We start from the raw sequence: 22,087 nt of genomic DNA, 5'->3' as shown, positions 1-22,087 counted from the left end.
CTCTGAGAAAAATTGTGCAAATGCTGCTGGTCAAAATGCTGATATTTGTTAATCAGCAGATCTAGGATATCTGCAGCTGGATTTCCAGCTCTCAGATCTCCCATCGTGAATAAATCATGACCACATGACCCAAGCAGAAAAGTACATGCTTTACCCAAGATTCAAATACTGGTTAGACCCCAATACTTTTACCCACATATTTTGAAGTTTTAAAAAAGTACAATTATTATATCATGTCCATAAAACTGTGGAACACCAAAGTTTATACTGGCATCAAAGGTGACCATATTTGTTTCACTGTAAATATCAATACAAGTGAGTCTACCCAGTAATCTATCTTCTTCTACAACTCCTTAAAAATATTTTTGTGTTTACACTTTACTGTCTAACTCAAAATCTTACTATTTCTAATTTGATTCTATTCCAAGCGCTTCTACGTATTATCAGTTTAGTCTTCAGCAAGGCATTAATTTTTCTGAGGCTTAAATTCATTGCCTATAAAACAGGATAATTATGTCAATTTATCAAGGTTTTGTAAGACTTAAATAAGATAATAATAATGGGTGGTTAATTCTTTGTAAACACTATTGGTAAAGCATCAAAAGAGTGTCCTCCTCCTCCTTTTTTCTTTCATTCATGCTCTTGAGGTTTTTTTGTCATTTTAATTTTTGGTTTTTGTGTGTGTGTGTGTGTTTTTAAATTTTATTTATTTATTTTTTATACAGCAGGTTCTTATTAGTTATCTATTTTATACATATTAGTGTATACATGTCAATCCCAATCTCCCAGTTCATTGCAACACCACCTCTCACCTCCCTGCTTTCCCCCCTTGGTGTCCATACATATGTTCTCTACATCTGTGTCTCTATTTCTGCCTTGCAAACTGGTTCATCTGTACCATTTTACTAGATTCCACATTTGTGCATTAATATACAATATTTGTTTTTCTCTTTCTGACTTACTTCACTCTGTATGGCAGTCTCTAGGTCCATGCATGTCTCTACAAATCAAATGACCCAACTTCGTTCCTTTTTATGGCTAATATTCCACTGTATATATGTACCAAACCTTCTTTATCCATTCATCTGTCGATGGGCATTTAGGTTGCTTCCATGACCTGGCTATTGTAAATAGTGCTGCAATGAACATTGAGGTGCATGTGTCCTTTTGAATTATGGTTTTCTCTGGGTATATGCCCAGTAGTGGGATTGCTGGGTCATATGGTAATTCTGTTTTTAGTTTTTTAAGGAACCTCCATACTGTTCTCCATAGTGGCTATATCATTCCCACCAACAGTGCAAGAGGGTTCCCTTTTCTCCACACACTCTCCAGCATTTATTGTTTGTAGATTTTCTGATGATGCCCATTCTAGCTGGTGTGAGGTGATACCACACTGTAGTTTTGATTTGCATTTCTCTAATAATTAGTGATGTTGAGTAGCTTTTCATGTGCCTCTTGACCATCTGTATGTCTTCTTTGGAGAAATGTCTATTTAGGTCTTCTGCCCATTTTTCGATTGGGTTGTTTGATTTTTTGATATTGAGCTGCATGAGCTGTTTATATATTTTGGAGATTAATCCTTTGTCCATTGATTCATTTGAAAATATTTTCTCCCATTCTGAGGGTTGTCTTTTCATCTGTTTATAGTTTCCTTTGCTGTGCAAAAGCTTTGACGTTTCATTAGGTCCCATTTGTTTATTTTTGTTTTTATTTCCATTACTCTAGGAGGTGGATCAAAAAAGATCTTGTTGTGATTTATGTCAAAGAGTGTTCTTCCTATGTTTTCCTCTAAGAGTTTTATAGTGTCTGGCCTTACATTTATGTCTTTAATCCATTTTGAGTTTATTTTTGTGTATGGTGTTAGGGAGTGTTCTAATTTCATTCTTTTACATGTAGTTGTCCAGTCTTCCCAGCACCACTTATTGAAGAGACTGCCTTTTCTCCACTGTATATCCTTGTCTCCTTTGTCATAGATTAGTTGACGATAGGTGCATGGGTTTACATCTGGGCTTTCTATCCTGTCCCAGTGATCTATATTTCTGTTTTTGTGCCAGTACCATATTGTCTTGATTACTGTAGCTTTGTAGTATAGTCTGAAGTCAGGGAGTCTAATTCCTCCAGCTCTGCTTTTTTCCCTCAAGATTGCTTTGGTTATTCGAGGTCTTTTTTGCCTCCATACAAATTTTAATATTTTTTGTTCTAGTTCTGTAAAAAATGCCATTGGTAATTTCATAGGGATTGCATTAAATCTGTAGATTGCTTTGAGTAATATAGTCATTTTCACAATATTGATTCTTCCAATCCAAGACCATAGTATATCTCTCCATCTGTTTGTGTCATCTTTGATTTCTTTCATCTGTGTCTTATAGTTTTCTGAGTACAGGTCTTTTACCTCCATAGGTAGGTTTATTCCTAGGTATTTTATTCCTCTGGTTGCAATGGTGAATGGGATTGTTTCCTTAATTTCTCTTTCTGACCTTTTGTTGTTAGTGTATAGGAATGCAAGAGATTTCTGTGCATTAATTTCATATCTTGCAACTTTACCAAAATCATTGATTAGCTCTAGTAGTTTTCTGGTGGCATCTTTAGGATTATCTATGTATACTATCATGTCATCTGCAAACAGTGACAGTTTTACTTCTTCTATTCCAATTTGGATTCCTTTTATTTCTTTTTCTTCTCTGATTGCCGTGGCTAGGACTTCCAAAACTATGTTGAATAATAGTGGTGAGATGGACATCCTTGTCTTGTTCCTGATCTTAGAGGAAATGCGTTCAGTTTTTCACCATTGAGAATGATGTTTGCGGTGGGCTTGTCGTATATGGCCTTTACTATGTTGAGGTAGGTTCCCTCTATGCCCATTTTCTGGAGAGTTTTTATCATAAATGGGGGTTGAATTTTGTCAAAAGCTTTTTCTGCATCTATTGAGATGATCATATACTTTTTATTCTTCAGTTTGTTAATAGGGTGTATCACATTGATTGATTTGTGTATATTTAAGAATCCTTGCACCCCTGAGATAAATCCCACTTGATCATGGTGTATGATCCTTTTAATGTGTTGTTGGATTCTGTTTGCTAATATTTTGTTGAGGATTTCTGCATCATATTCACCAGTGATACTGGTCTGTAATTTTCTTTTTTTGTAGTATCTTCTCTGGTTTTGGTATCAGGGTGATGGTGGCCTCTTAGAATGAGTTTGAGAGTGTTCTTTCCTCTGCAATTTTTTGGAAGAGTTTGAGAAGGATGGGTGTTAGCTCTTCTCTAAATGTTTGATAAAATTCACCTGTGAAGCCATCTGGACCAGGACTTCTGTTTGTTGGAAGACTTTTAACCACAGTTTCAATTTCATTATTTGTGATTGGTCTGTTCATATTTTCTATTTCTTCCTGGTTCAGTCTTGGAAGGTTATACCTTTCTAAGCATTTGTCCATTTCTTCCAGGCTACATTTTATTGGCATAGAGTTGCTTGTAGTAGTCTCTTAGGATGCTTTGTATTCCCGTGGTGTGTTGTAACTTCTCTTTTTCATTTCTAATTTTATTGATTTGAGTCCTCTCCCTCTTTTTCTTGATGAGTCTGGCTAATGGCTTATCAATTTTGTTTATCTTCTCAAAGAACTAGCTTTTAGTTTTATTGATCTTTGCTATTACTTTGACTGTTTCTATTTCATTTATTTCTGCTATGATCTTTATGATCTCTTTTCTTCCACTAACTTTAGTTTTGTTTGTTCTTCTTTCTCTAGTTCCCTTAGGTGTAAGGTTAGATTGTGTACGTGAGATTTTTCTTGTTTCTTGAGGTAGGATTGTATTGCTATAAACTTCCCTCTTACAACTGCTTTGTCTGCATCCCATAGGTTTTGGATCATTGTGTTTTCATTGTCATTTGTCTCTAGGTAATTTTTGATTTCCTCTTTGATTTCTTCAGTGATCTCTTGGTTATTTAGTAATGTATTGTTTAGCCTCCATGCATTTGTACTTTTTACATTTTTTCCCCTGTAATTGATTTCTAATCTCATAGCATTATGGTCGCAAAAGATGCTTGATATGATTTCAATTTTCTTAAATTTACTGAGGCTTGATTTGTGACCCAAGATGTGATCTATCCTGGAGATTTTTCCATGTGCACTTGAGAAGAGAGTGTAATCTGCTGTTTTTTGGATGGAATGTCCTATAAATATCAATTAAATCTATCTGGTCTATTCTGTCATTTAAAGCTTGTGTTTCCTTATTACTTTTCTGTTTGGATGATCTGTCCATTGTTATAATTGAAGCGTTAAAGTTCCCCACTATTATTGTGTTACTGTCGATTTCCTCTTTTATAGCTGTTAGCATTTGCCTTATGTATTGATGTGCTCCTATGTTGGGTGCATATATATTTATAATTGTTATATCTTCTTCTTGGATTGATCCCTTGATCATTATGTAATGTTCTTCCTTGTCTCTTGTAACATTCTTTATTTTAACGTCGATTTTATCTGATAAGAGTATTGCTACTCCAGCTTTCTTTTGATTTCCATTTGCATGGAATATCTTTTTCCATCCCCTCACTTTCACTCTCTATGCGGCCCTAGGTCTGAAGTGGGTCTCTTGTAGACAGCATATATATTGGTCTTGTTTTTGTATCCATTCAGCGAGCCTGTGTCTTTTGGTTGGAGCATTTAATTCATTCACATTTAAGGTAATTATTGACATGTATGCTCCTATTACCATTTTCTCAATTGTTTTGGGTTTGTTCTTGTAGGTCTTTTTCTTCTCTTGTGTTTCCCACTTAGAGAACTTCCTTTAGCATTTGCTATAGAGCTGGTTTGGTGGTGCTGAATTCTCTTACCTTTTTTTTTTTTTTAACATCTGTATTGGAGTATAAGTGCTTTACAATGGTGTGACAGTTTCTGCTGTATAACAAAGTGAATCAGCTATACGTATACATACATCCCCGTATCTCCTCCCTCTTGTGTCTCCCTCCCACCCTCCCTATCCCACCCCTCTAGTTGGACACAAAGCACTGAGCTGATTTCCCTGTATTATGTGGTTGCTTCCCACTAGCTATCTATTTTTTGGTAGTGTATATATTTCCATGGCACTCTCTCACTTTGTCTCAGTTTACCCTTCCCCCTTCCTATGTCCTTAAGGCCATTCTCTATGTCTGTATCTTTATTCCTTTCCTGACCCAAGTTCTTAAGAACTTTTCTTTTCTTTTTTAAATTCCATATATATGTGTTAGCATACGGTATTTGTTTTTCTGTTTCTGACTTACTTCACTCTGTATGACAGTCTCTAGGTCCATTCGCCTCACTACAAATAACTCAATTTCGTTTCTTTTTATGGCTGAGTAATATTCCACTGTATATATGTGCCACATCTTTTTTTTTTAATCTAGAAATTTTTTTTTAAACATCTTTATTGGAGTATAATTGCTTTACAATTGTGTGTTAGTTTCTGCTTTATAACAAAGTGAATCAGCTATACATATACATATATTCCCATATCTCCTCCCTCTTGTGTCTCCTTGTCACCCTCCCTATCCCACCCCTCTAGGTGGTCACAAAGCACAGAGCTGATCTCCCTGTGCTATGTGGCTGCTTCCCACTAGCTATCTATTTTACATTTGTTAGTGTATATATATCCATGCCACTCTCTCACTTCGTCACAGCTTACCCTTCCCCCTCTCCATGTCCTCAAGTTTATTCTCTATGTCTGCGTTTTTATTCCTGTCCTGCCCATAGGTTCTTCAGAATCATTAAATTAAATTAAATTAATTAATTAATTTTTAGATTCCATACATATGTGTTAGCATATGTTATTTGTTTTTCTCTTTCCGACTTACTTCATTCTGTATAAGAGACTCTAGGTCCACCCACCTCACTACAAATAACTCAATTTCGTTTCTTTTTATGGCTGAGTAATATTCCATTGTATGTATGTGCCACATCTTTATCCAGTCATCTGTTGATGGACATTTAGATTGCTTCCACGTCCTGGCTATTGTAGATAGAGCTGCAATGAACATTGTGGTACATGACTCTTTTTGAATTATGGTTTTCTCAGGGTATATGCCCAGTAGTGGGATTGCTGGGTCGTATGGTAGTTCTATTTTTAGTTTTTTAAGGAATCTTCATACTGTTCTCCATAGTGGTTGTGTCAATTTACATTTCCACCAACAGTGCAAGAGGGTTCCCTTTTCTCCACACACTCTCCAGTATTTATTCTTTGTATATTTTTTGATGGTGGCCATTCTGACTGGTGTGAGGTGATACCTCATTGTAGTTTTCTTTCGCATTTCTCTAATGATTCGTATGTTGAGCATCCTTTCGTGTGTTTGTAGGCAATCTGTATGTCTTCTTTGGAGAAATGTCTATTTAGGTCTTCTGCCCATTTTTGAATTGGGTTCTATGTTTTTTTGATATTGAGCTGCATCAGCTGCTTGTAAATTTTGAGGACTAATCCTTTGTCATATGCTTCATTTGCAAATATTTTCTCTCATTCTGAGGGTTGTCTTTTTGTCTTGTTTATGGTTTCCTCTGCTGTGCAAAAGCTTTTAACTTACATTACGTCCCATTTTGTTTATTTTTGTTTTTATTTCCATTTCTCTAGGTAGTGGGTCAAAAAGGATCTTGCTGTGATTTATGCCATGGAGTGTTCTGCCTATGTTTTCCTCTAAGAGTTTTATAGTGTCTGGCCTTACATTTAGGTGTTTAATCCATTTTGAGTTTATTTTTGTGTATGGTGTTAGGGAGTGTTCTAATTTCATTCTTTTACAGGTAGCTATCCAGTTTTCCCAGCACCATTTATTGAAGAGGCAGTGTTTTCTCCATTGTATATTCTTGCCTCCTTTATCAAATATAAGGTGACCATATGTATGTGGGTTTACCTCTGGGCTTTGTATTCTGTTCCATTGATATATATTTCTGTTTTTGTGCCAGTACCATACTGTCCTGATTACTGTAGCTTTGTAGCATAGTCTGAAGTCAGGGAGCCTGATTCCTCCAGCTCTGTTTTTCTTTTTCAGGATTGCATTGGCTATTCAGGGTCTTTTGTGTTTCTGTACAAATTGTGAAATTTTTTGCTCTAGTTTTGTGAAAAATGCTATTGGTAGTTTGATAGGGATTGCAGTGAATCTGTAGATTGCTGTGGTAGTATAGTCATTTTCATAATGTTGATTCTTCCAATCCAAGAACATGGTATATCTTCCACCTGCTTGTATCACTTTTAATTTCTTTCATTAGTATCTTATAGTGTTCTCCATACAGGTCTTTTGTCTCCTTAGGTAGGTTTATTCGTAAGTATTTTATTCTTTTTTTTTTTCTTTACCATAGTAAATGGGAATGTTTCCTTAATTTCTCTTTCATATTTTTCATCATTAGTGTATAGGAATGCAAGAGATTTCTGTGAATTAATTTTGTATCCTGCTACGTTACCAATTTCATTGATTAGTTCTAGTAGTTTTCTGGTGGTATCTTTAGGATTCTCTATATATAGTATCATGTCATCTGCAAACAGTGACAGTTTTACTTCTTCTTTTCCGGTTTGGATTCCTTTTATTTCTTTTTCTTCTCTGATTGCTGTGGCTAAAACTTCCAAAACTACGTTGAATAATAGTGGTGAGAGTGGGCAACCTTGTCTGGTTCTTGATCTTAGTGGAAATGGTTTCAGTTTTTCACCATTGACAACGATGTTTGCTGTGGTTTTGTCATATATGGCCTTTATTATGTTGAGGTACCTTCCCTCTATGCCTACTTTTCAGAGGGTTTTTATCATAAATGGGTGTTGAACTCTGTCAAAAGTTTTTTGTGCATCTACTGAGATGATCATATGGTTTTTCTCCTTCAGTTTGTTAATATGGTTTATCACATTGATTGATTTGCATATTTATTGAAGAATCCTTGCATTCCTGGGATAAACCCCACTTTATCATGGTGTATAATCCTTTTAATGTGCTGTTGGATTCTGTTTGCTAGTATTATGTTGAGGATTTTTGCATCTATGCTCATCAGTGATATTTGTCTGTAGTTTTCTTTTTTTGTGGCATCTTTGTCTGGTTTTGGTATCAGGGTGATGGTGGCATCATAGAATGAGTTTGGGAGTGTTCCTCCCTCCGCTGTACTTTGGAAGAGTTTGAGAAGGATAGGTGTTAGCTCTTCTCTAAATGTTTGATAGAATTTGCCTGTGAAGTCATCTGGTCCTGGGCTTTTGTTTGTTGGAAGATTTTTAATCACACTCTCAATTTAGTGCTTGTGATTGGTCTGTTTATATTTTCTATTTCTTCCTGGTTCAGTCTTGGAAGGTGGTGCTTTTTTAAGTATTTGTCCATTTCTTCCAGGTTGTTCATTTTATTGGCATATAGTTGCTTGCAGTAATCTCTCATGATCCTTTGTATTTCTGCAGTGTCAGTTGTTACTTCTCCTTTTTCATTTCTAATTCTACTGATCTGAATCTTCTCCCTTTTTTTCTTGATGAGTCTGGCTAATGGTTTATCAATTTTAACTATCTCCTCAGAGAACCAGCTTTTAGTTTTATTGATTTTTGCTATCATTTTCTTCATTTGTTTTTCATTTATTTCTGATCTGATCTTTATGATTTCTTTCCTTCTAACTTTGGGGGTTTTTTGTTCTTTTTTCTCTAATTGCTTTAGGTGTAAGGTTAGGTTGTTTGAGATGTTTCTTGTTTCTTGAGGTAGGATTGTATTGCTATAAACTTCCCTCTTAGAACTGATTTTGCTGCATCCATAGGTTTTGGGTCATCGTGTTTTCATTGTCATTTGTTTCTAGGTATTTTTTGATTTCCTCTTTGATTTCTTCAGTGATGTCTTGGTTATTTAGTAGTGTATTTAGTAGCCTCCTTGTGTTTGTATTTTCTACAGATATTTTCCTGTAATTGATATATAGTCTCACAGCATTGTGGTTGGAAAAGATACTTGATCATTATGTAGTGTCCTTCTTTGTCTCTTGTAACATTATTTTAAAGTCTATTTTGTCTGATATGAGAATTGCTACTCCAGCTTTCTTTTGATTTCCATTTGCATGGAATATCTTTTTCCATCCCCTCACTTTCAGTCTGTATGTGTCCCTAGGTCTGAAGTGGGTCTCCTGTAGACAGCATATGTACGGGTCTTGTTTTTGTATCCATTCAGCAAGCCTGTGTCTTTTGGTTGAAGCATTTAATCCATTTACATTTAAGATAGTTATTGATATGTATGTTCCTATGACCATTTTCTTTTTTTTTTTTTAAGTAGCTGCTCTTTTTTTTTTTTAAGTTTAATTTTTATTTATTTATTTATTTATTTATTTATTTATGGCTGTGTTGGGTCTTCGTTTCTGTGTGAGGGCTTTCTCTAGTTGTGGCAAGCGGGGGCCACTCTTCATCGCGGTGCGCGGGCCTCTCACTATCGCGGCCTCTCTTGTTGCGGAGCACAGGCTCCAGATGCGCAGGCTCAGTAGTTGTGGCTCACGGGCCTAGTTGCTCCGCAGCATGTGGGATCTTCCCAGACCAGGGCTCGAACCCGTGTCCCCTGCATTGGCAGGCAGATTCTCAACCACTGCGCCACCAGGGAAGCCCGACCATTTTCTTAATTGTTTTGGGTTTGTTTTTATAGGTCTTTTTCTTCTCTTGTGTTGCCCACTTAGAGAAGTTCCTTTAGCATTTGCTATAGAGTTGGTTTGGTTGTGCTGAATTCTCTTAGCTTTTGCTTGTTTGTAAAGCTCTTGATTTCTCTGTCGAATCTGAATGAGATCGTTTCTGGGTAGAGTAATCTTGGTTGTAGGTTCTTCCCTTTCATCACTTTAAATATATCATGCCACTCCCTTCTGGCTTGTAGAAGTTTTGCTGAGAAATCAGCTGTTAACCTTATGGGAGTTCCCTTGTATGTTCTTTGTCGTTTTTCCCTTGTTCCTTTTAATAATTTTTCTTTGTCTTTAATTTTTGTCAATTTGATTACTATGTGTCTCAGCATGTTTCTCCTTGGGTTTATCATGCCTGGCACTCTCTGCACTTCCTGGACATGGGTGGCTACTTCCTTTCCCATGTTAGGGAAGTTTTTGACTATAACCTCTTCAAATATTTTCTCGGGTCCTTTCTCTCTCTCTTCTCCTCTGGGACCCCTATTATGCAAACGTTGGTGCATTTAATGTTGTCCCAGAGGTCTCTTAGGCTGTCTTCATTTCTTTTCATTCTTTTTTCTTTATTCTGTTTCGCAGCAGTGAATTCCATCATTCTGTCTTCCAGGTCACTTATCCGTTTCCTGTTTCAGTTATTCTTCTATAGATTCCTTGTAGTGTATTTTTCATTTCAGTTATTGTATTGCTCATCTCTGTTTGTTAGTTCTCTTAATTCTTCTAGGTGTTTGTTTTTTAATTCTTATAGGTTTTTGTTAAACATTTCTTGCATCTTCTCGATCTTTGCCTCCATTGTTTTTCCGAGGTCCTGGATCATCTTCACTATCATTATTCTGAATTCTTTTTCTGGACGTTTGCCTATCTCCACTTCATTTAATTGTTTTTCTGGGGTCTTATCTTGTTCCTTCATCTGGTACATAGTCCTCTGCCTTTTCATTTTTTCTATCTTTCTGTGAATGTGGTTTTTGTTCCACAGGCTGCAGGACTGTAGTTGTTCTTGCTTCTGCTGTCTGCTCTCTGGTGGATGAGGCTATTTAAGAGGCTTGTACAAGCTTCCTGATGGGAGGGACTGTGTGTGTGTCTTTTTTCCCTTATTCATTCACTCTTTCTTTAAGTCAATTGGTCAATCAGATACATTCTCCAGAAAACACTTATTAAATATCTACCATGTAACATTACCATGCTAGATATCAAGGATACCAAGATAAGCCTGATCCTTACCCTCAGAAGTTAGAGATTATTGTGGCAGAGAGTGGACTGTGGTAAGTGCTAAGACAGTGGAAACAGAGGCACCTACTATACTTAGAAAAGGCTTCCTCGAAGAGGCAATGTACAAGGAGAGATCTTCCAGCTGAGGAGGAATTATACTAGGAAAAAAGAAAAGAATTGTCTAGCAAAATAAAACAATGTGTATTAGCAGAGGAGAGTGAGAACCAGTCACAAAGCAACTTGGAGATCTGGTAAGAGATGAGGGAGGGGAGGTAAAGAGAGGATAGGTCATGGAGGGCCTTGTAAGTTAGGTTGAAGAATTTGGAGTTTATCTGGAGTACACTAGGCAAATCAAATTATTCCCCAGTTTCTCTTCTGTCTCTGACCTGAATGGTCCATTTCTTGGGTCATAATTTGGCATAGTCTTCTGTGAGTTTTCTCAGTGTACAGTCATGCTTCTGTTGTCATCACTGCCATTACTAAGTATTTTGGACTATACATTCTGCACATTTAAACATTTATATTCTGCTGGGTACAGTTTTCCTTTGTGATCTATATATCACATAGTTAGTATTTCAAGGTCCCTTGTAAAATATTTTCTGTTAATTTCTTTACTTGAGTCCTTATGCCTCCGTTTTTGTTGAATAATAAATTATCTGTGATTGTAAAAAAAAAATGTCTAGTATCACGGCAGATACCATTTGCACATTGACCATGGGGCTATCTGAAACTTAAATTAATGCTATTACTTGATGCTTCTGGACTATTCCATCTATGGGTCTCTTTTCTCGGCAGCCCAGGAAGATCCATTTCTCCTTTCTCCAAGGTAACTTGATGCTGCCCTAGTAAAATGCAATGGGGACTATAACCCTCCAGGAAACAACACTGTCTGACACCCACACCCACACCCACACACACTCATGTACATGTACTTAAAAGCCTCCAATTTCCTGTGACCCTGAAGATAAGTTCCATATTATTTTATGTGGCTTAAAAAGCACTAAGACGACCTTACAAGTCCTGGCCATGTCTTCACTTGACCGTTAGTAACCACTGTGTCTGGGTGAGGTGAGATGGGGCAGGGAGAATACAAAGAGGCTCAAGTGTGCTCCAGACAGAGGTTACAGCATGGCCAGAGATGAAGATGAGAAAAGCATATGTCTATCTGAACCTCTGAAAAAAGTATAGCCATTTTCATAAGTTTTTTCCTCTGCTTGGAACACTCTTGTACCCTGTTTCTTGCTCAACCCCTGTCTATTATTGCATTTCCACGCTTAAAAATCATCTCCTTCAAGCAGCCTTCTCTGGCTTACCTCCTTCCCTCACTTTTTTCAAGAATGATCATGCACTCCCATACTCCCACAGCACTTTTCTCGTAATTATTTAATTTTCTTCCTTACTAAACTATAAATTTCATGACAACAGAATCTTGCTCCTGTTATATTCCAATTAGCCAACAGAATGCCTGGCATATACCTGATGCCTAATAAATACATGTTGAATGAATGAATGGAAATAACCATTTGTTTAGTACCAATTATGAATTAAGCACTGCACCAAGTGCTTTATATGCATTATCTCACTTAAGCTCACCAGTATTATTCCCATTTTACACATGAGGAAACTGAGTCTTAGAATAAGAGACTTGCTCCAAATCACACAGCTAATAAGTGATAGAGCAAGGACTGAAAGCAAGGACTGTCTGATTCAGGAGCCTGAACTCCTAACCTCTCTATTATAACAATTTCTCCCTGGTTCTCCCTATTATATTCACTCATTTGTTTTTGTTGAACTGGGATTTACAACTTGTTTGGCCTATATCAAAGGTTATTCTAGTGACTGGAAAAAAATCATAGTTTTTAAATGTTCTTAAGTTTCTCCATTTCTCTCTCCTCTTGGATAAATGTTAGCTATACATGTTCATTATCAGTGTTTCCACCTGTATTTTGACCTGATGTATTTTCAAAGTGTATGCCTCAAATTTTGTTAATTTGCCTCTACCGTATGGTTAGACATCTTGATTCTTTTTCTTAATAAGAGGAGAGGTTACAGATAAGTTTAAAGTAGAGTTAAAATAGTTATGCTCTTTCGTTCTTAATAAATCTGTTTTGATTGCATGCCAATGGTATTACTGTTATTTAAAAAAATTTTTTTAACCTACGTTCCATTTCCAAAGAGAAATTTGAAGTGGGTTGTGTTTTCTCCTTGGGAAGCTTTCTGATTGTTATCTTTCTAACCTAAGCTGATTAAGTGTAGTTTTGAGAGACAGAGGAAGAATACTGCCTATAAACCCCAAATCTCTTAGATCTAGATCTTGCACAAAAACCTTGATCAAATTACCAAAAGTAAAATTGCAGCAGTTCAGTTAAACATTCACAGGATTATTTATTTTGAATTGATTTAAATGTATATTGCAATAAATCACTTAAATGTTATTTTCTAATACTATTTGTGGAGAAACAAGTCAACTTTGGGGTTATCATAACAATCACAAAAAAATCTGATTACCATTCAGTTATATACAACATAACTAAATCCCTAGGATAGATTTAATTTAGTTTTTACAGTAAAAGTCTTTGCTTTGCTCTATGTAGTTATTTTCTCTTTCATAGAAATTTAAGAATTTTGTTACATATCTTAATTACAACTTAATTATAATAGTTTGGTCTTTTTAATTACCACAATGCATTTACAGTGTTGAGATTCAAATTTATTTTCCTTCTATAGAGTCTTATAGAGTGCTACTACATGTAGCATTGTCAAAATCAACGGGCATTGCACATGAGGTAAGTAACAAAGGAGTACACCGGGCAAAAGTCAGTCACTTTTCTATTATTGCTTATCTAATCCTGAAAAGAATAAATGTTCATGTTTAAGGAAATTGTGTGTTTTTTTTAAGTTACATTTTTAATTCAAATATTGATTGTGGTCTAAGTGTCATTCAAAACAGTGTTGTTCAAAGACAAAATATTTAGTTCACTTCTTAAAGCATCTGGTCCCAGGAAGACAAATTATAAATTACAAAGGAGGCGTCTACTTAACTGAGCTTCTGCCTCTTCTGTACTTATTTATACCAGGTGACTCGTTTGTTTTTAATGTTTTCCCATCACAGAGAACATACATGGGAAAAGCATGGTCTTGATGACGTCAAGGAGAATGTTTTTGAGGAAAGGGGTGAAGAATATCTTTAAAATGACTGATCTTCTTTCTACGGTTAGTAGGTTAAGAACTTCATTAAGCAGACTGGATGTTCTGGGTCTAGAATAGCCATTGAGTGTACTCCAATTTGGAAAATTACTATCAGTTATGATGGTGAATGAATAAGGGGTATTTGGCACTATTTGGCAGTATTAAAATTGTATTTTTTGGGGGGGGCGCTAATGCACTCAACTTTTCTTGAGTCTTATGAAGTCCAGAATGGGGTTTGAGATGTTGACGTTTGGGGGGTTTTGTTTGGTTGGTTGTTTAGGTTTTGTTCTTGTTTGTTTGTTTGTTGGTTGGTTGGTTGGTTGCAAGGGGAGAGGGTGAAATTTCCTTATAGCTCTCTAATATGGACCTGACAAGAGAATTAGCAAAGGCTAAGAATGATAGAAGAATTAAGTGCCTGTCTACACGACAGGTAAAACTGGAATACAGAATCTAGGAGAAAGGGCTTCCTGAACTAGAGTCAAGGTGGGATTCAGTATTAAAGTTCCATAAAGTATAAACATCGTAGAAAAAAGAGACAATGTGTCATTAGCAAACCCAAAGCCACCTCTTTGAAGGCCTTTTGTTACAGATGTCAGATTCAGGAGCTAATGGTTATGGTAAGGACCAGAATAGGAAGCTCAAAACCCCAAAACTTTATAAGCATAAATCAGATACACTTCTGTTTTTGAAATCCATCCACTAGCTCTCAACTGCATTTAGAGTAAAATCTAAATTCCTTTCTGCAGTCTATAAGGTCCTGCATGATCTAGCTCTTCCTGTCTCTAATACAGTAACTCTCAACCTTTTAACATGCTCCAACATCACCTGTTAACTTTCTAACTCCCATACCCATCAAGCTTGTTCCATCCACAGAGACCTTGAAAGTGTTCCGTCTGTCCCTCTCTCTAAAGTTCTCTTTCCCCAGATACTCACATTGGCAGTTCCTTCCTATAGATCAGGTCTTAGTTTAAATATTGCCTCCTAAGGGAATTTGCTCACTTGCCCTTTACTTTATTTTTATCATAGCCCACATCCTTATCTCAAATATATTAATATGTTGTGTTATAGTGTGCTAAGTTATTATTTTCTATATCTGACTACTAGAACATATACATCATGCGATCTAACAAAAAGGGTCTGTCTTCTTGGCCTCTGTATCCATGTACGCCTGACATATAGTTGATATTCAATAGCTCTTTGCTGAAAGGGCTACCTGAACAAATGAGCATACATTGAACTAGTCATGTCTCCAAGCAGAATAACAGAGGAGTTTTGGAGCAGGTGAAGGTCCAGGAAGTCACTCAATATCTGGAAGGTTTGGCAGAAGTTTGTCAGGGCACAATCATGACTGGGAGGCCGAATCTTTCATAAATAGAAATTCATGAAACTGGACAATTCTGGAATTCAGCTCCAAGAGCAAAACTCCAAGCCCTAAGAGGCTCCCAAATTATTACTAAATAGCATAGGTGCTTCAGTTAATAAACTACTCCTTAGGTAAATGCATTTGGATATTGCATTAGCTCTTTTAGAATAGTAAGCTTCAGTCTTCATAGCTTTAGATTGCTCTTGCCCATAACTTGGCTCATATAATGCTTGTAATAACTCTTTTAGGATAGTAACCTTTTGTCCTATTACTGCAGATTCATTTTAATAAATTCTATTGGCTGTAACATAGCACATTTAGAATTTGTATTAACTCTTTGAGTCCAACAGTTAAACATCATTAAATGCACTGAAGCAGGATTATTCTTTCTTGATTTAGAGAGGATCTTAAAGTCCTAAACATTTTCTGAAAAATAAGTGTATTAATCAGGTAGTGCCCCCTACAATTTATAGACATGATCTATGAAAATATAACTTTTGGTTATCCTTTTAGCAAAGATATAAAACGTTTATTTAAAAAATAGATTATGGGATGTGAAGGCAAATTTGTACTTTAATGGGAAACAAATGGAACAAAGCAGAGTCTGGATTGAAACAGAGCAGATCAGTTGTTCTCAAGCTTTTACATTCTGCAATTCTCTCTTAAGCGGCACAATCCTTGTACACACACGTACACAAACACAGACAACATGCCACTAATTTGGTCATTCATTCACCTAACTTGTATTAAGAAGTGTTTGCTGTGTGTGGGAACTGTGTAAGGTATGGGGACACTGAGGCTAAACTAAAATTATAACACATATTCCTGCAGGGGCTCACAGTCTTCCAGGGGAGAAGGGTTGGTAAAGGTAATTACAGCAGTGTATGCTATAACAAATATATGAATAGGGCAGAGAAAAGCAAGGGCTCATCTGCTTAATGTGATCAGGGAATGCATCCAGGAGATGAAGAGATTTGTACTAAATCCTAAAGAGAGAGTTGGAAGTGTTGCCAAGGTGAAGAAGGCACTGCAGCCAGAAGGGAGATCTGTGGAAGCTGAAGGACTAGGATTTTACAGGGAACTGTGAGAAGCCAGGTATGAATAGAGCCAGGTGTGTGCATGCAGGAAAAGGCAGTATATACAAAGTGTAGAAGAACTATTTGGCAACCCTGTTGGCAGTTTGGTAAGGGGCTATAATTCTTTCCTGTACAAGATTTTAATATCCTTGGTCTTTGCCCATGTTAATAAGTCAACTCCAGTCACTACGACAAACCAAAAGTATTCTTACTTTTGGCAGCCAGCCTCCAAGATGGTCCCCAATCATCCAGACTCTTCCTATTCACACCCTTGTATAGTTTCCTCCCACACCGTACCGAAGTTTGTCTGTGTGACCAATAGCATAAAGGAGAAGTGATAAATTGCCCTTCTGAGATGAGATTGGGTTATAAAAGATTGTGGAGTCTGTCTTGGTCTCTCTCTCTTTCTCTCTCTCTCTCTCTCTCTCACACACACACACACACACACACACATCACATCACTTAATCAATCCATCACTCAATCACTCATCTTGCTCAGGGGAAAGCCAGCTGCCATGTCCTCTGAACAGCCCCTTGAACTGAAGCTTCCTGCCAACAGCCATGTAAGTGAGCATGAACTTGATACCCCTGCCCATTGACATGATCATAGTTCTGACCAACAGACCACCTGGTTACCACTTGATTAGAGCCAGAACCACTCAGCTAACTAACTCATCCTGATTCCAGATCCAGAGAAGCTCATATGAGATAATAAATATCTTTTGTTTTAAGCTGCTCAGTTAGGGAATAATTTATTAGACAGCAATAGATAATAGTACACTACTCACTTCCAAATGCCCTCTAGGGGAGCAGAATAGATCCCAAGTGAAACCGGCAGGTCTATGCTAAAGACTTTGGGCTTTGGACTTCTCACCATAGGCAGGTGGGAAGCCACTGACAGATTTTAGGCAAGATGGTGATACAATTGATTTATGTTTTAGAATGATTACTTTTGCCTTAATCCTAGGGTCTTCCATTCCATTTTTGGGTCCTCCACTATTGCTTTTTCATCTGCCTCTAAAGGGCCTAACTAACTATATGGCACTTGCTGACGTGTTTTCTTCCTGACTAGACTGTGAGCTACTTAGGAACAGAGATGGATTTATTAGTACCGCTTAGTCATTTATAAACAATTCTTTGTGTTCCTAGAATCCTGCTGAGCATGGGGAGGGAGAGGCACTCAGTAAACCCTTGTGAATTAATTGAGTGATAGAGATAGTTGAACCTGCAGAAAGGGAGTTGGGCTAGCAAGTTACTAGATTAGTTCGCTGAAAGAGTGACGAAGGAATGGACTTTAGAAACGTCAAAGGATAAGAAAGCAGAAATTAGTCATTTCACACACACAAACATTTTTAGTTAGTTTTGCAAGTGCAGTCATCTATCAAAAAACCTAAATCTTTGTACTGTCTCCTGGGGTTGTCACAGCAGAGATGAAAGGAGGAAATTCCCAGCAATATTACTTGAAGTTCGTAGGTATAAAACAATGTTACCAAAAAAATGATAAAAAATAAAAATACCAATAACAGTTTTCTTACTCTTTCAAAACTGATAAGTTGGTTTATACTAGGCTAATAAAAGTTTCAGTGGGAAGAAGCAATATAATGTTATAAAGAAACTCTATATCCACATACAGTTATAAGTATACAGATATAAAGAGGCAAACTTTATATTCACACCAAGTTATAAGAGTATCTGGATTAAGCAAAAAAAAAGCAAGTGTAAGCAAATAACAAAGAGAAGTTCACTGAAATCCTTTTTATACACAAAATATCTCCACTGGGAATTCTGAACACACTCTAGAGCTCTAAATATTCAGGTGTTCAATTCTAAAAACAGGTAGGGATTTGTATTAACAGGTAAAACAGGAAAGTATCACAAGAGTCATCTAAAGTCTCATCATTCAGAATGATGGCTGGAAAAAGTGTCCAAATACTTTATAATTTTCTTATGCATGTAAATGAGATATCTATTTTCATGATCTACTTAAAGTAAGCAATTTCTTTGTCTCCATATTTTCTTCAATTTTAAAATAGCTTCATTTGAAAGACTTGTGTTGTCTTCAAAACCCCCAAATGATTACCCACTTCCTTCTTAAATAAGAGCAGCTCTTGTTTTGGTTAACTGGACTTGTTTTTCATTTTCTAGTTTAATTTTATATCTTCCTAACACACACACACACACACACACACACACACACACACTCATTGGTAACCCAAAGTAATGTTAGGTAATCAACTACACTTTATGAACAATTTTATTATAAAGGATATTTTTCCTTTTCATCATTTGTTCCCTGAAAATGAGATCATTTCTTATACATTTAAAGTATTATTACAAAAAAATTGGGTAACAAGCAGTGGCTTTGGTTTAAGAATATAAAACAGAAACAGAATACTTTCTTAGGAATTATCTGTGAAGAAGAATTAAAATGATCTCTCAAGGATTTTGGTGATCTGATTAAAATATTAGCCATTTTTACTGGATTTTCCATCACAACTGCATTGATGAGATTTCCCCCCCTCAACTGTAAACTGCTATACAGATAAAAACAAAAACAAACAAAAAAATGAAACAAAAAACTCCTCAGAACTTGAAAAAAATGATTGGAAATATTTGCCTAGGTCGTTCCTTTTCCAGTTTTTCTCAAATAAAAACAACTACATTTTTATTACCTTTTACTAATTAACACTAAATTTTAGGATTTTTTTAAGAAATAAAAATAAGGCTGGTGGATGAATCCCATACCTTATATTTGGTTGCTAGAATGAACTGAAGTTGTAGAGTTCTTCCCATCCACTGGAATGTTATTTGTTTTAATACAATTCTTTCATCCGCCTTTTTCTCCTTCCTTTATTGCAATTACTATGTGGGCAAAAAGAAGAATGTTTCAAAATAGGAGTCTATAATTACATTACTATGAGTCATTTCACTTTAGAAGTTTTAAAAATATTTACTAAGCCATGAAAATCAGCATATTTTCCAGAAATTCTTTGCTAAATCAGAATAAATCTGCAGTGTTTCTGCAGGCTCAAATTTCAGCTCAGCATGTACCTGCTGCAGAGATAAAGTAATTTTTGCAAATGATTCCATGTGTACTTGCCAAGTTTTCATAATATCCAGGAAATTAAATATATAACATTTTTGCTTTTGTCATAAGTAAAAATCTTAGTAGTTCTAATACCTACCCAAAGTTAGACATTTAACTCTTAACAAATTTATGCAAAAATTTGAATTGTGTGGCCAGTAGAATACATGACCAGGGTAGTCTACACTTACTTTTAAATTGTGTACTCTTTAATCCTTTTTACTCTCTCTGCTAAAAAAGTTAGTCTGTACTAAGAATGACTGATCCTAGGCAGAAATTGTAACCCTAGGAAAAGTTAAGTTGTAGGATTCCTGTATATTTTTTCTCTTTTAATTCTAATTCCACTCTGTTCTTCTAATTTTCAGCAACTTTTTCATAGGCATTAAGTATTCCAACTCCAATTTCCTCCCTTCCACTCATTCCTTCTTGAGCAGTCTTTCACACTTTTTGATTCTCTTCACTCTTTCTTTCATTATTATGCTTTTTCCATTTACTAGAAACTTTCTCTCAGATAATCTGATTAATCTTTGTTTAAGATTTCTTTAAAACGTCATCTTGAATAGCATATTAAATATACCATTTATTGCCATACAATGAAATAAATATTGTACTTATAAAAAGCTGGAATTTTAGAGGGCTTGAACACTGAAAAGATTGCAACTACCTTGTCCCCAAATTAGTCAAAAATCTAATTTTATTTTTTGAAGCAGTATGGAATGTACATGCATGTTTCAATCAAAATAATTTCTTGCAAAAATTTCTAACTGTAAAATTTTAAGGGTGTTAATGAAGCTGGAGGTTTGGGGATTGATTTTTTGGAGTGGCTGTTTGTTCACAGGCTTTAAATTACCTTCATTTGCTACTGCCTTGGTGCTAAGCAATTTACACATATTTAAATCTTGCAACAATCCTGTGAGGTAAGGATTATCAGCCTCAAAATACAGACACTGAAATCACAGTGTAGGGAAATTAGCTCATTTTCCTAGTTTTCCCACCTAATTAGGGCAGTACTAGGATTCAAACCGAGTCTCAACGGCTAATGATTTTAAGCTTTTCACATGCTTAGCAATAGTCAACAGGTTTTTAGTGTCAAAGGTGAATGGGTCTCAAACTCAGGTCCTGGCCTGCATTTGACGCTATTTTGCAGCTCTCTACCTGGCTCAAGTTTCTAGTCTTACTGCCCACTCCTGTTCTGCCTCTCTACTACACTCCTCCTGTGCTGTACTGTACGCTCTTCTCTTGGCTTGAAATCGAACTTACATTCACAATCTGTTTCGTAAAATTACTTAAAACACGACAACATACTGCAGGGTCCAGAGAAAATGGTTCCACCCAGCAGTGGGGGGGAGGGGTCTAATTTCATCTCACACAATCTTTTAATTAGTCCTCTTGTTTTTAAGCCCTTAACCTTCATTCTGAACCTCCAGGGGAACCCAGGGCCTCCAAATCCTGAGGCATTTCAGGTGTGTGATGAGGAAATCCATTTTCTCCATTCACCTCCCCCTGCCTCCACCCCAGTCACATAACATGAATTCATTTTCTTTCCATTCTCTCACTTGTTTTCTTGTCCTCTCTGGTTCTCTCTTTTCTTGTGGGTGTTTATCATCACCACCACCGTACTTTCTTTTTCAGTGAGGTTTCTAGAAGAAGAGGAATGGATGTGGGTATTCACCTTGTCATATTTTATTGGAAGTCTAAAATCTTTCTTCTTTTTAATAATCATCCTGGTGTGAAAATTATGGACTTTGGAGTCAGATTCTCCACCTTTTTCAAGTTGGGGCACAGAGAGAAAACGGTCTTTGTATAGCATGCTGGAGTGGGTGGCAGGACTAGTCTGAGGAACCTGTGCACCTTGAATTACTGGTGTGCCAGGATATCCATCACACAGCCTCAAGGTGGTAAACACTGGGATTATACTTCCCGCTTCTTAGTACTTGGGAAATACAGGAGCTAACATATTCGAAAGCGCCAGCACGATGTGGATACACAGTAAGAGCCAGTAGAGATCTGCTTGCTTCCTTCATATCCCCCGCAACAAGTCACAACTTACACAATGCAGGGGTTCACATATCTGTTAAGCAAACGACTAAGAGGGACATCACTGTAATACAATAGAGGATGATGTGGGGTCAGAGGATCTTGTAGACCAGACAGCAAGCAGCATTAGACGGCTGGGCAGAGGAAAGGAGAAGGACAGGAGGTTATCTGGCTTCCTAACTCCCTCTGCATTCAAATAGTGACAAGTGCCTTTTGCTATTGGAAATCATTTGCTGTGAGGCCTTTGGTAGAGAGTAGCTGCAGGTGTTAGGGAAAAGTCTAGTGCCTTCTTAGTTGAAAGGGAATAGCTGAGGTGATTATTTAAAGAAATGTTCTTTGTTTTGCATTAGATTTATCTCTGTTCTGTTTAACATTTATCTTCACATTATTCTTTTCCTGCAGAAAAAAAAAATCTGTTTACAGCCTCTCAAGTTTACAATCTTCCTAGGGTCGGGGCATTCATTATTTCTCACTTCAGATTTGGGAATACACATCTTTACATTTAAAACTGCAAACACCGT

At 36.5% G+C, this 22,087-nt stretch overlaps 1 protein-coding gene across 5 annotated transcripts in view; it reads right to left on the bottom strand.

Moving 5' to 3' along the window:
- Positions 1 to 22,087, bottom strand: part of LIN7A (lin-7 homolog A, crumbs cell polarity complex component) — a 252,847-nt gene that overhangs the window by 229,931 nt on the left and 829 nt on the right. For 4 of the 5 annotated variants that reach the window (XM_007194951.3, XM_028162019.2, XM_007194953.3 and 1 more), the window contains exon 2: positions 19,190 to 19,306. The gene's annotated coding sequence lies outside the window, so the exon portion shown is untranslated. Of the gene's footprint in view, positions 1 to 19,189; positions 19,307 to 21,085; positions 21,170 to 22,087 lie in introns of all 5 variants that reach the window. The other variant, XM_007194952.3, reaches the window with a different exon arrangement.

Source organism: Balaenoptera acutorostrata, chromosome 11 (genome assembly GCF_949987535.1).
Source record: "Balaenoptera acutorostrata chromosome 11, mBalAcu1.1, whole genome shotgun sequence".
NCBI classification, from domain to species: Eukaryota; Metazoa; Chordata; class Mammalia; order Artiodactyla; family Balaenopteridae; genus Balaenoptera; species Balaenoptera acutorostrata.
The sequence above is the reverse complement of the archived record's forward strand: the minus strand, read 5'-3'. Positions and strand labels throughout refer to the sequence as shown.